The sequence below is a fragment of the Dipteris shenzhenensis genome, chromosome 8 (assembly GCF_047967505.1).
Source record: "Dipteris shenzhenensis isolate YYH24624 ecotype China chromosome 8, Dip_SZ_1.0, whole genome shotgun sequence".
NCBI lineage: Eukaryota > Viridiplantae > Streptophyta > Polypodiopsida > Gleicheniales > Dipteridaceae > Dipteris > Dipteris shenzhenensis.
This window is the reverse complement of record NC_141603.1, coordinates 30,053,810-30,068,078: the sequence shown is the minus strand read 5'-3', so window position 1 is coordinate 30,068,078 and position 14,269 is coordinate 30,053,810. Positions and strand designations below refer to the sequence as shown.

Genomic DNA, 14,269 nt, shown 5'->3' with positions numbered 1-14,269 from the left:
ATGCATCTAATGCTAAAGGATATCGATTCTTGGATATTTCTTCTCAAAATATTATCATTAGTTGAGATATAGTCTTTGATGAAGCATAGATGCCACAATCTCTTCACAATGTTCATGTTGCTGAAGATTTTCACATTGATACGGATGATAATTCTTCAGTTATTCATGAGGAGGATACTGAGCAAAATGATACAAATGATTATTATTTGCATGATGACGGTCTTCAATCTGATAATGATGATTTAGATCTTGTAGCACAATTATTGATAGTTTTTTCGATGCTTCTACGTCTTGTGTCCCAAATACTACAAAAGGACTTTCTAGATCTCAGAAACCTACAAAGAAGGTTGTTGAATATGATGCTACCTTATTGATAACTTTCGATCCCTTGACGTATGAAGAGGCTCTTACATCAGATGAGGCTACTAATTGATAGGTAGCTATGGAGGCAAAGTATGCATCTAGGTACTTGGGAGTCAGTTGATGTTCTAAAAGGCCATAAACCCATCAAGTATAAATGAGTTTATCGCACTAAATTAAAAGCTAATGGTTCATTTAAGAATCTACTATGCAAATCTGATGGAGAGGTACGCTGAATCATCTGGTGCCATCATAACCAAATGAAAGTTTGAACAATTCATTTTAACTATGGACACCAAGCTTCAATGCTATTACACAATTATTATTCATGTCACTCTATCTAGATTAATATAATTCAAATCTTGGCATCCTTACATCACAAAAAGAAGCAAAGGTTGGCATTTATAATTTTTGAAATTAACTCAAGGTATATGGAAAAATAGGAACTTTGAAAGGTTCAACTTTTAAACCTGTAAGGCTCCTTATTTTGGCACTATGTAGTGGAAGATCCTACTAGGAGTTGCATGAGAGAGAGAGAGAGAGAGAGCATGTGCGTGTGTGCACACATCTATATGGATGTGTATGTGTATGTGTAAGCATATGTGTATGTACATGTATATGTATATGTATATGTGTATGTATTTGTATATGTACATTTACATGTATATGTATACATATATGTATATGTATATGTATATATGTATATGTATATGCATATGCATATGTATATGTATATGTGTATATGTATATGTATATGTATATGTATATGTATATGTATCTGTATCTGTATATGTATATTTATATGTATATATGTATACATATATGTATATGCATATGCATGTATGCATATGTGTATATATATATGTATATGTATATGCATATGCATATGTATATGTATATGTATATGTATATGTATATGTATATGTATGTGTGTGTGTGTGTGTGTGTGTGTGTGTGTGTGTGTGTGTGTGTGTGCATACATACATACACAGGTAGATAGATAGATATGCAACACACATGCACATGCACATGCTCTCTCTCTCTCTCTCTCTCACACACACACACACACACACACACCTGTATATATGCACTTCCATGTATGGTTCATATAGGTGGCATAAGTGAACCTCAGAATCGACACATAAAACTTTTAAACCAAAAAAAAATCAATGCACATTAACTTCATATCTTAAAAAAATCAATACTATCATCTACAAAAGTATTAAAGACAAAAGAATCATCTATACTCAATCAAAATTTGTCATTTGTTTAAAAAAAATAAAGCTAGGAAAAACTAGAAATATAATAAAACAAAACTTCTCACCATAAACAAAAAATGTTCAATGCCACTTATATATATGTGCAGGTTGATAGAGCCAATCTGAGCCAATAAAAGTGAGCCACATAGCTAACACATGGTACTTTTTGAAAGAAGAGAATATATCTTACAAATTATGGTTTGAAGTCGTGATCAATACTTTTCTATCCCTTTAGGTTTCTAGCTCGACTCTTCCTAACTCATCTAATGAGCAATAGTAATCTCAAAGATACAGGCTACTCGTAGTTCTATATACTACATTTCACTATGCATAATTACTACTATTACCATGTGATAAAACACATATCATGGAGTAAAATGTACATATCATGTGATACTATTACTATGTAGTGTTTCAACTTACCATATTATAACTGGTGGTATGTGGTCCCAAGTTTAAATCGTGATAGGATTTAAAAAAAAAGGCAATTTTTCTAATTAGAAATGAGTTAGAAATGTTTAAATCAATTCAAATTGGAAATCACTCGATCTAAGTCACCTAGAAGTTCCTACAACTTACCAAAGCCTCAAACACATCACATGACATAAAGAGCTCCTTCTAACTAACAATCCAAAATGGCATGATGGCAAATAGGACAAAATGTGCCATAACTATACCAAACCCAATGGATTAATATGAATTGATGTTCCGTAACTATACCAAATCCAATGAACTAGGAGAGCCTCATCTGGATTATCTCATTGAGGGGTCATTAAAATCCCATCTAGGCATTAGATCCTTAAATGTTCTTGTGCTTAAATGAAGCTTGTTTGTTTCCCCATTCATTTCAGGTACACAAGTAACATATCAGCATAGTATTAAAAAAGTGGCCCATGACCTTGATTCATCCAACTTAAGGAAATCTATCCAATGATTCATCTCCCCACCTAATCTTTTTACATATTATCAAAATCTTCGTCCCTTAGTAAAATTAGATACCCTATCCCCATTCACGTGTTATAAATCTATGATACGTTAAAGGGTAGGTTGCAAAGAGTAGTGGACATGGGCACTCAATATTATTATGGAAATAAAAATGAATTGGAAAAAATACAAACTCATATTTAAATTTTCCTTTTGAGGGCCAATTTAAGAGCCTTTGTACAATTCCAATAAGAATTTCATCAATGGACCAACAAGTTAGCATAGCACTAATTTTTTTAACAACCACTATTTAATAGTTCCTCTCAAGTTGGCACAACAACCCTAGAATAGTCTCTTCATAAATCCATGAGAGTTGGCATCCATTATATCCACCTATCTAACAAAAAAGCAAAATTCAATCAGTTGGGAAATTATTAGTGGGGTCAAAAGGAAGAGGAAAATTGTATGAGTAAAATAAGGAGGTGGTGGAATAAAGCGGGCCAAGGAGACATGCCAATTAAAGTGGGGGATGAGTCCTTTATAAATTGTATTTTCCCAATAGGTATATTATATAGTACTTTGCAACTTAGCGGTGAAGCTCATAGGTGTGGAATAGAAGATCAAGGTTAGAGTCTTTTCTTGAACCTTTGGGGGATTGATTTTTAATTTATGCCCCTCCCTTAGTTTGATCTTTTATAGTTTTACAAATTTAAGAAAGAAAAATAGAGAAAATCAACTCTTTTCTTAGGTGAAAAGGGGGAGTACTCTAATTAAGCTAATACTTAAGGGATAGCTTCAAAACCTGATGCAAAGAGGGGGCTTGAACTCAAGACATCCACTGTACACTCAAAAGGTATTACTTCTAAGCTAAATGAAGATGTTGTGAAAGAAGTCGAGTATAGCCTCGCTTCATACATGGGGACTTCTTTATTAGCCACTCTTCGCTTTATCCCTCCCCTTTCCTTTCAACCCCTCCCCTCCTCATTTCTCCACCAATTAATACATTTTTAATTCTTTTCAGCTAGGGATTAGGAAAAGCTGGGACCTAGAAAACAAGGTGGCAAAGCCACTATGGCCCTCATTTAATTGAAAGGAAGTGTAATTAAGATAATACTAAAGAAAGGTAACATTTAATGTGCAGTAACAACTAACTCAAAATTATACATTAACCTACTTTCTAATGCAAGATTATGCACTAATATGTACTTTCACCTTGACCAAAAGCAAAGGAAAACAGATCGTAGGCTCACATTAGGATGGCCAAAAATTAGAAGTTTATGAAAGACTAGGAATGATCCCTTGAATTTTTGTTCTCTTTGGGGGGGACATAGTCATTGTGACAATTATACACTTTCTATTTTTTAGATATACCAACCAATTCCTTCTACCAAAACCATCAATACTTTTCGGCAATTCACAATCAATACTAACCAGAAAACATTTTAACCAAGTCTCCATTGAATGACGCGTCGAGCGAACTCCTCACCGATATTTTTTGCGAGTTGGTAAGTTATTAGGACTCGTTATTACTGCTTCTCGTTTTCTACCTTTAAATTTCCGGGAGATGCGGGACACCCCATGACTTTGTCCAGCCTAAGGTCTCCTTCTCCGAATTCGCCCGCTTTCCCTTCGTCACAACGTTGATCATGGATCAGATCACAAACAAAAGCAACACAGCAAAGTCCAGCAAGTTGCTCCCGGAAGCTGCAGCCAGCAATGCCGAGAGAAAGAAGCGGAGATTCGCTGCTTTGGCATATGGATCTCTAAGTTTCTTGGAATCTGATGTTGGCCAGGAATATGTAGAACTTGCTTATCTGTTTGCCATTGCTTACGCTCCATATGTTTTGGCTCCTATTCTGATGATAACTGTGCTTACAATAGTACAACTGGGATTCTTCGACAATCTGGCTCCTCTAGTATGCAAAGACCGCAACGTCATCACCTTCTCGGTAGCCTTCTTAGCAATCTTAGGCACAGCGTTCAAGTTACATACACGCCCATGTTATCTGGTCGATTTTTCTTGCTTCAAGTCACCAGATGAGCGCAAGCTTACAACTGAAGTATGCCACTGGGTGGCAGAAGGCTCGCAAAAATTCTCTAAAAGAAACCTGATGTTTCAGCTCAAGGTTTTGCTGAAATCCGGCCTAAGCGATGAGACTTACGGACCGCCTTTCGTGTTCAAGGAAAATGGCGTGCCTTGTTTGAGTGAAGGTCTAGAAGAGACGCAGCACGTGATGTTCGGTGCCTTGGACGAGCTCTTCTCAAAGACGGCTCTCAAACCCTCCCAGGTAGATGTTCTCATCACTCATAGCAGCGCCTTCTCTCCAGTGCCCTCCTTGTCCTCTCACTTGGTAAATCAATACAAGATGAGAGAGGACGTGAAATCGTACAACCTTTCAGGGATGGGTTGTGCTGCGGGTATGATTGCTGTCGATCTTGCCAAAGATATTCTCCGCGTGTACAAGGATAAGTACGTGGTGATTGTAGGAACCGAAAACATCACCCTCAATTGGTATTTCGGCAACGACCGCTCAATGCTGGTAACCAATTGCTTGTTTCGCTGCGGTTCTTATGCCTTACTGCTGTCCAATGTCAAGGCAGATAAACAGCACTCTAAACTGCAGCTTCTACAATCTTTTCGGACCTGCACAAGTGCACACGACAGGTCCTATAATGTGGTCATGGCTAAAGAAGACGACGAGGGAATACCAGGAATCTTTCTCAACGTCAACCTCCTGGACGTGGCAAGCGAAGCATTGCGGATCAGTATGACGAAGTTGGTTCCCTCAACGATGCCGATAAAGGAGCTACTGAAGACAGCGCTCAGTTTTCTGCGGAGGACGGTCCTGAAGCAGGCGAAGGCCAAACAGTATATGCCTGATTTCAAGAAAGCATTCAACCATTTCTTGATCCATCCAGGAGGAAGGGCGGTGATCGATGGGATCGGCAAACGGTTGGGGTTGACGGATTACGACCTGGAGCCGGCAAGAATGGCGTTACATAGATTTGGCAACACATCCAGCAGCGGGCTGTGGTACGCGCTGGCGTATTCAGAAGCCAAGGAGAGGCTGAAGGAGGGAGACAAAGTGTGGCAAGTGGCGTTGGGGTCGGGGTTCAAGTGCAACAGCGTGGTATGGAAAGTGTTGAAGGAAGTGCCGCCAATGCCAGGCTGCAATCCATGGATGGAATGCATTGATCAATATCCTGTAGAGGTTTCTCAGGCCATTCTTCCGACTCATCCTCAATACAAGCTCTTGAAGCAGCTGGAGAAAGAAGCCAGGGAGGAGGCGGCGGCTGAAGCAGAGGCTATGCTGGAGATGGAGAAGAATCAGAAGAAGGAAGAGTGACACAAGGATCAGCAAGAAGCTGAGAATCATCCCACTGCAGATTTAACTAAAAAAGATCAAACTAAAGAAGACGAGTCCCTTAAAGCTTGCATGGATTACAAATTGGGAGATAGATGGCTAGAAGCATGAAAGTACAATTGACTGACTGTGGACGAGCCCTTACTAACTGGTCGCTTAAAGCTTGCATGGATTTGGGAGAGTAGATAATTGGTAGCTTCTTGAGTGTGGACGAGCTCTTAGTAAGTGGTCGCTTAAAGCTTGCATGGATTTGGGAAAGTAGATTATTGGTGGCTAGAAGCTGTAGTGAAACTTATTGTGTTATAGACATAAAAAATGTACTTCGGCTCGTGGAAGGTGACTCATGTCTCCATTAATACATAGTGTGTATTGACTCATGTCTCCATTAATACATACTTGTACCCTTCTTTTGCTATAAGATTTTGAAGGTAAGAAGAATAATATTATCCATGTTCATTAAAAACCAAAAGATTAGAAATCTAAAAAATTATCAACTTTGTGACATGCCTCAAATGTTTTCTCCATAGGTTTGCATAACTAGACGGTTTTACGTTTAGAGGTTTATCTTGAAAGACCTTAAGAAAAATGCTATTAGGTTTTTATGACTTCCAATAAATTCAGAGGTGCTATGTTCTTGGGGAAAATGTTATCACAACATAATGAAAACCTTATGTAGTATTTAAAATCATAGATGGTATTAAGCAAGGCATGAAATGAGGATTGTTTTCATCATATTCAACTTCAAAACTAGATCATATTTACATCTAACCTAAGGTCCAAATTGCCATAGTTGCTCATGGCATTGAACACCTCATAGAATGTTAGCATACCAAGCATATTCAAAAGGAGAGGCTTTTATATTCAACTAAATTTAATCAGGGATTTGGGAGGGATTTAAAACAGACATTTTAAATCAGTAGTTTAAAACATTTTTTCCCAGCCCGCGAGCATTTTAAATCGATCCAGCATTAGACAATGATTTTTAATGGGGACCAGCTACAGGGCATTACCACGTGGTAAATCCATGTACCATGCGGTAATCTGAAAGAATACCACACAGTAATTCTAATTATCGCATGGCATTTTAATAACTTTGAGTATTTTTAATTACCGCATATGATTAACCCAAATACCTCGCGATATTGTTAATTTGCCATGTGATAAAATTGACATATAAAACTCTATGCCCACATCGTACAGTTTGCATTCATGAGATTCTAGGATTACTTGGAGTCTCAATAAAAATAAAAAAGGATAATAAAAAGGATAAACAAAGCTTCCATACAAATTTGTATGTTTTTTCTATTCTTTTAAAAAGTGTACACTATCGATGGTAGGCTCGCTTAGGCTAGCTGATATCTATACATATTAGATGCAAATTGCATAAATGCAAAGCTCTTAGTTTACAATTTATCATTTAAAATTTGAAAAGGTTCTTATTACAAAAAGAACCAATTTTTAAAAATATACTAGTAGGAGATTTGAAGTTACTTTCATGAAAATATGAAAAAAAACATGTTTTTAGTAGTCATAAACTATATAGAAAAAGTAAATGTTTTTGAAAGAAAATATCTATGTGCTAATGGGGGCTCTGCATATGCTGACCCGTAACTACTCGCACATGGATACAAAATATACATTAGCCTTTGTGGGCCAATTGGGAGGTTCGTTGGTGCCAACCTGTAACAACTTGCACATGAATGTCAAATGCTATATTACATATTATATTTTATAGTTATTACTAATATGAGAGAAATACCTGATGTTAACCGATTATGGCTCACTTTTGTCAGTTGATAACAACCCTTGAAAGTCTAGCCGATTGTAGCCTTACCAGAGGGATGTAGAGTACACCCAGCTTTCCATGTAAGCAGGCTAAAAATAAAACTAGGAGATGATGGCAATCTCATGGGAAATGAAGTCCTAATTGAACTCATTGAACGTGCTACTTTACCACATGAACCCAAGAAAAAATAGATAGACAAGAAAAAAGAACACAACATGTACATATGGCAAAAATGTTTGGTTAAGTGGAATGATAGGCTTGAAGAGAGTTCAACATGGGAAAGGATAAGCAATGTCTAGAGAAAGTTTCCTAATTTCATTTTCGACCATTCTTAACACTAGTTTGGTAGTATAACAAGACATAAAAGTGTCCTTTTGAGGTTTTGGCAAAAAAATCACAACTTGTTGTAGATGTAACTTTTGGTGATTTCCTCTCTTGAACTTAAGGTAGACTCATAGGACTATTTTCTAAAAATATAAGGAGCATAAAAAACTATTACATGTGATTACAAAATGCTCACAAATGTATGGTATCACAGTTGTTCACCCAAACAGTACTTAGATTTGAAACTTTATCTAGTACAAAAATAAAATTGATTTCAAGGAGCTACCATTTTTTACAAAGTGATTATAAGTATGTCAAACACTTAAGAGTGATAAAAATTTGTTTAAAAATCATTTTGGCAAGATTAATTTATCAATTAACAAGAGTGGTCAGCTTAGCAAGTTGCATTATAAGTCGCATTTCATAAATAGAATCTTTTTATACTACACATAATAGCCACAAAGCATCATATCTTAACTATAAAAATATTATATCATAAGGTAAAGTTACCACATCATAATAAAGGCTAAAACTAAAAGATATTAAGTGCTCCTAATATCAACTACCAAAATAGGTTTCGCATTAAATCTCACTTTTATAGTTTTAAATTGCCATGTATATAAGTGTTCTGCATATAACTTTTTAAAATTGGTATCACTCATTTATGATTAGAGGCACTATATAAGTATAATTTTAAGCGTATTAAGGTTCTTATGATATCCTTTAACCCTTCTATCTTGAATTTAGCATGAATTATAGCATAAGGAACAATCAATATACGATTTGAATTTGGTATTCTACATGACATTAGGTCCCCTAAAAACTCACGCTACTCCATAATATCCTATTGAAGACATGTACTAAGTATGGTTGAGTTTGGAACATGTTAGACATGTCAAAGAATTTGTAAAAGATTGATTTTTCCCTTGCCATCAGCATTCACTAAAATTACATTTAAGGCCATAGATCATAATGAATATGATTATCTAGCTCTGAGGAAATATAAACATATGTGAACTATAGTTATCCTTAGACTCTAGGACTTACAAATTCTAAGATAACTCATTCTAAGTAAGAAGTATGGCTGTTTTATCTAGAACTTGAAACGCCACTTGGGCATGGGGGAGGGTTCTGGAGAAACCTCCAACTGCGTAGCACCAAAGAGTTGTGCAATGATTTGTAGACATTAGTATTGGGATTCTTTGAAATCCTTGCAAGGTAGGTAGCCGCTTGTAAATCCAAGATCGACATGAATGGTCTACAATTGCTTATAAATCAAGAAAGATATAGAGTTGTTTATAAACCCACATTCTATGCAGTTTCCTATAAAACCTAAAAAATACAAAAACTAAATATATAAATAAACACATAAAAAACATAAAAGAAGGATTTGGAGCTACCTGTAAATATATGGATGTTTCTTTCCAATGTGTGGTGATGCACATGTGTTTCTTTTTCACTCCTTTTTCAATTGTTCTAGATCCTATTGATGGTATGGAGCTAATTGTAAATTGAGGCATGTGCAACACTACACGAATGGATTGATGTAATGTAGATTGGACCTAGAAAGGGCCTGCAACTCTTTGTGTTACTATGTGTAATTATATTGTTGGTCATCGATACATAGTTTTGGCATGGACTTTTTTATTTCATTCTTCATGGATCAGAGTGTATGTTCCTATGATGGGAGGATGTATGTTTTGAAGGCCCTCCTCATGTTTCTAACACATTGGGAGGATGGAGTAGTGAAGGATCTCCTAGCGCTTCCAATGCATTGGGAGGATGGATCAGTAAAGGCCATCCTTGTGCTTTTGATGCATTGGGAGGATGGAGTAGTGATGGCCCACATTGTACTTACAATGCTTTGGGAGGATGGAGTAGATTTTTCTCTCAGAGCACCCATAGTTCGTGGATGATACCAACCCCTTGGCCATAGTCTTTAGAATGTTGTTCCATTTGTGGTACATTCACATAGAGTTTCATTGACATATACTTGGATGGTGGCCTTTCTCGGCCACCGAGGGTCTCCTTTTTATCACTTCACTTATGGATTCTCAGCCCTAGAGGATAATCCTAAAATGATGTATGCCCCAAGTAGCTCCCTCTAGTTCCCTCTAATTCTTCTCCTTAGACCCTATGATGGTTCTCAGATTTGCATCAAGTCCCTCGGGTGTGCCAAAGTGTTATTGGTCTAACCCACCTAACTTTAATAAGGTATCTCCACATAGGAGTGGTATCTTGGGAGTAGAATCCTAGCATTTATGAGAGTAGCAGACTTTTGCAAGTGATGTTAGAGGAAGGGAAGCAGAATTTGGTGTTGATCATTGGAGGGATTTTGCCTCCTATTTCATTGTATGCATACCCTTTATATGGAGGGCGGAGGAATGAAAGAAAGTTTTGGGGATTGAGTTGAACATGGCTCCTCTCCCCATGTTCACTATGCAAGCTTGTCTCTTTCTCTTCTTCTTGCCTTTTCACTATGTAAGCTTGAATCTGTCTCTTCTTCTTGCCTTCTTCTTCTTCTTGTTCTTCTTGGCTCCTCTCCCCATGTTCACTATGCAAGCTTCTCTCTTTCTCTTCTTCTTGAGCATGGCTCTTCTTCTTGCCCCCACCTTTTCAATATGTTTGGTTAATAGGGAGCGTAACTTAGTTAACAGTTGGGCTTTTCCTTTTCTTAGAGTTGCTAAATTTCTTGATCAACACACCCATTCACACTTGCTCTTAATCCTTTCATTGGATTCATTTGTCTTATCTATTGCTTTTTTTGGAGTCTTCTCCCAGAGTGGGCCCTTTGATTAACTTCTAGAATGCCTACTTTCTCTGGGTTGTCTTTAACATTTTAACTGTAATACATCCAAATCAGTCACAATGCTCATAAAGATTCTTTTGAGTCAGATGCACAAGGCAACTCATGTATTATCACCGCATTAGCTTGTGGAGGCTTTTGTTCTTGCTATATAGCCAGCCTTGTCTTTGTTGGTTGTTGCAACCAAAAAATAGGAATGCACCTCTACAAGTGATGCTTAACCACATAACAGAGAATTTAATCTAGTCTTATGTCCATTTGTACCTAGATAGTAATTACAATATTTAGAACTCGGCTCCCAAGCATTCCTCTACTGATGCCAATTCCCTTGCTAGTTCTAGTTCCTTTGCTAGTTCCAGTTCCTCTATTGTTGTTTGTTGCTACTATTAGCTTCTGCTACATTTACCCCAGTGGCAATATGATTTTCTCCTATTGATGGAGTCCCCTTCACTGATTGGGCTTGATTCATGCATGCATTGGGGGTAACATACCTTAATTGGGTGGTTTTTTTGACAAATTCCACACCACAACCATTAAGGGGAGAATTGGGGTCTCAAAAGGGCCTCATAAGGCATGGATTAGGGAATGCTTAGTGGTCTAATGCAAGGGTCTTGGAGGGTCCCAAGGAGGCCTAACTAGCCAAACCTAGGTGGGTTAAGCCCACAGTTGATCCCACCTCTCCCCTAAAATGTTCTTTACTATCTATTGGGTACCTCTAGATCTCTGAGCCTGCATGCTTCACCTCGAGTGTATGTGTTGTCCTTGTTTCTCCCAAGTGCAAGTTCTGAGGGTGTTGATCACCTGCAGTCGTGTTGTCGCTCATGGTAGCATAGGTGTTCACAAGTGTAGCATAGGTCCTCAAGTCGTATTCCGATGAGAGGTGTAGGCTGAAGCATGTAAAGCAGATCTCATGTGTGCATAAGTGGGAAAGAGGGCTTGAACATAACGATTGATGGAGGCTCTCACCTCCACGGGAGTTCAATGGTTTAGGAGGGGATTTCAGGGTTCGAAAAGGAACAAGGTTGAGAGAGCTATCTAGGAGTTCCAGGGTTCATAGAGGCTTGTAGGGTTTATGAAGAGTACAATTTGAGGAGTGGAGAGCTAGTCTCCTTCGCAGAGTCGAGGGGTAAGGGTTGAGGAGGAGGGACAAGGGAGGAGGGAGGAGGAGGAAGAGGGAGGAGAAGGGAGGGAGGAGGAAGGAGAAGGGAGGAGGAGGAAGGAAGGAGGAGGAGGAGGAAGGAGGAGGAGGGAGGAAGGAGGAGGAAGGAGGAGGAGGAGGAGGGAGTACAAGGGTAGGGAGTGCAAGAGTAAGAGCATGCTAGAACATGATAGTGTAAGAGAGCATGGACACAATGGAGATCAATCACATGAACACTATAGTGAGCTTGAACACTAAACCCCCAAAGTAGGAGCTTCATTTCATTGAGAGATATTTATACATTTTGGTCTCTACACGATCTGTAGGAACCTCCGTGGTGGGACCTCTTTTGTAGGAGACCTTTTGGATAAGAGTCCCTCCACTTTTGGGGGGGATCTTTTGGGTCTCCTGATTTTTCAAGTATGATTGGATCTTTTCTAGAGAGGATTTTTGCTATCCTCATCCTTTAAGATGAATCATACCATCTTTCAAGCTCAAGATATTATAAACGAAGCTTTGTCACTAGTCTACACACACAATGCTCTCATTGTTGTTGTCCTAGACTACACTTCTGGCCCTTGCGGCCATAGGGTTAACAACTCCCCTAGACCAATTTGATTACCCATCCTTGGGTTATGGTTGAGTCTATAGATGATGTTGTGTTGTGCTTGTCTTCACCCAATGAGTATGGTAAAGATGGCGTTGATCATAGATGGAGAGAGCTTGTTGTTGATCTTTTCCTTGTAATCCACGAACACCATAGATTGCTTGCTCAATTTTTGAGAAGCCAACCTCAACCATTTCTTCAAACAACACACAGAGGGCCCTTGAAGAGATATGGCTCTTTGAAAGAGGTGACTTGTTGATTGAGGATCTATCTGTTGATTGGAATTGAAGCTGAGGTTGGGTAAATGGTCATTAATGACCTCCAAGATTACTGCTAAGGCTTCATTATATTTTTCACTTCCCTTGAGTGTTTTGTCATAACCTCCTTGAATTGATGCATGTTTGTCCAAGGCTGTGATGAGTGTTTCTTGGCTTGTCCATTTGATCTTGGAGTTTCTATTGATTAACAGCCAATTGCGAGGAGCATCTACACTATTTGGACCATGATGATTGGCATCCCACCGGTAGTGATGGGATATGGCATCAAATGTGGGATGCATGTGAAAGGAAGATGGAGCTTGTAAGTACTCAAGGAGGTACTTTTCATTGAGTAGCTTTGGTCTATGCCAAGTAGGCTGTGGCTTCAATTTGTTGCTAATGTCTCGAGTGATTTGCATTTGGCAGAGACTCATTGAAATTCTGAAGAGGTTCTATCCTCCTCTTGATTGCATGTCTAGGTATTGCCTCCAAAAATCACCAATGGGATTACCAGGCATGAGAATCCTATCTGTATCCTATTGCAACTCCCTAGAAGGTGTGTGATATGGATTATCCAATTCATGAAGCTCGTTGATGTAATCATTAATGGTGTCTTCCATTGAAAAGTCAAGGGAGATCTGAGGAATATGTGGTCTTGGGGGAGAGGAAGAGGTTATAGGGGAAAAGCTTGAGGTCAAAGCAAGTAGTGCATTTGAGAAGCTAGAAGTAGGGATGTTGGTGGATCGAGGGAGAGCAAGGCAAATAGATTTAGCAACTTGATAGTCCTCAAGGGATGGATTGGCAAGTGTTGGAAAAAATTTAGATGTAACTGGATGATAGGAGTTAGATTCTTGGATTAGGCATACTATTGAGAGGCATGGGCAAAGAGATATGGCAAGGAATATGGGTTAGCATGGATTTCTGGAAAGGTATGGAGGATAGTACTAGAGTTAGGGAGGGATGTGAAAAGATCAGAATAGAGAGTGACAAGATAGGGGAGATTAGATTGAAGGTATACCACATATTTCTTTAGCAAATCTTTGTCACTTCTTGTAGGCATTGATAACTTAAATGTAGGATTTTTCTAGGAGTTATATCCCATGGAAGTTGCTGGTGCTTATTGTAGTAAGGGTAGGAGGCCGCTCGGCTACTACCTAAAGAAGGGGTCTTCCCATCAAGCATTCATATAGTACTATTGCATCAGCCTTTAACCGTATGAGATTTGCATGCACTGAGAGACAGAACACATTCTTCTGTTGAGATATGGTACCATGAGCACATGAACTAGAGGCTAAGGTATGGTATAGGAAAGAATTAAGTAGCCACCCTAGGATTTGGACTACACGATGTGGAGATGTGGATCAAGGATATCCACAAGGAGAGATGTGGATCAGAGGATCCCACAAGTGTTGACTATTCTAAGGGCACTCTTTATATAAGAGG

General features: G+C 38.4%; 1 pseudogene; it reads left to right on the top strand.

Moving 5' to 3' along the window:
- Window positions 1-4,189: 4,189 nt before the first annotated feature.
- LOC147899364 (3-ketoacyl-CoA synthase 13 pseudogene) lies at window positions 4,190-5,890 on the top strand (annotated as a pseudogene).
- The last annotated feature ends 8,379 nt before the right edge of the window (window positions 5,891-14,269 follow it).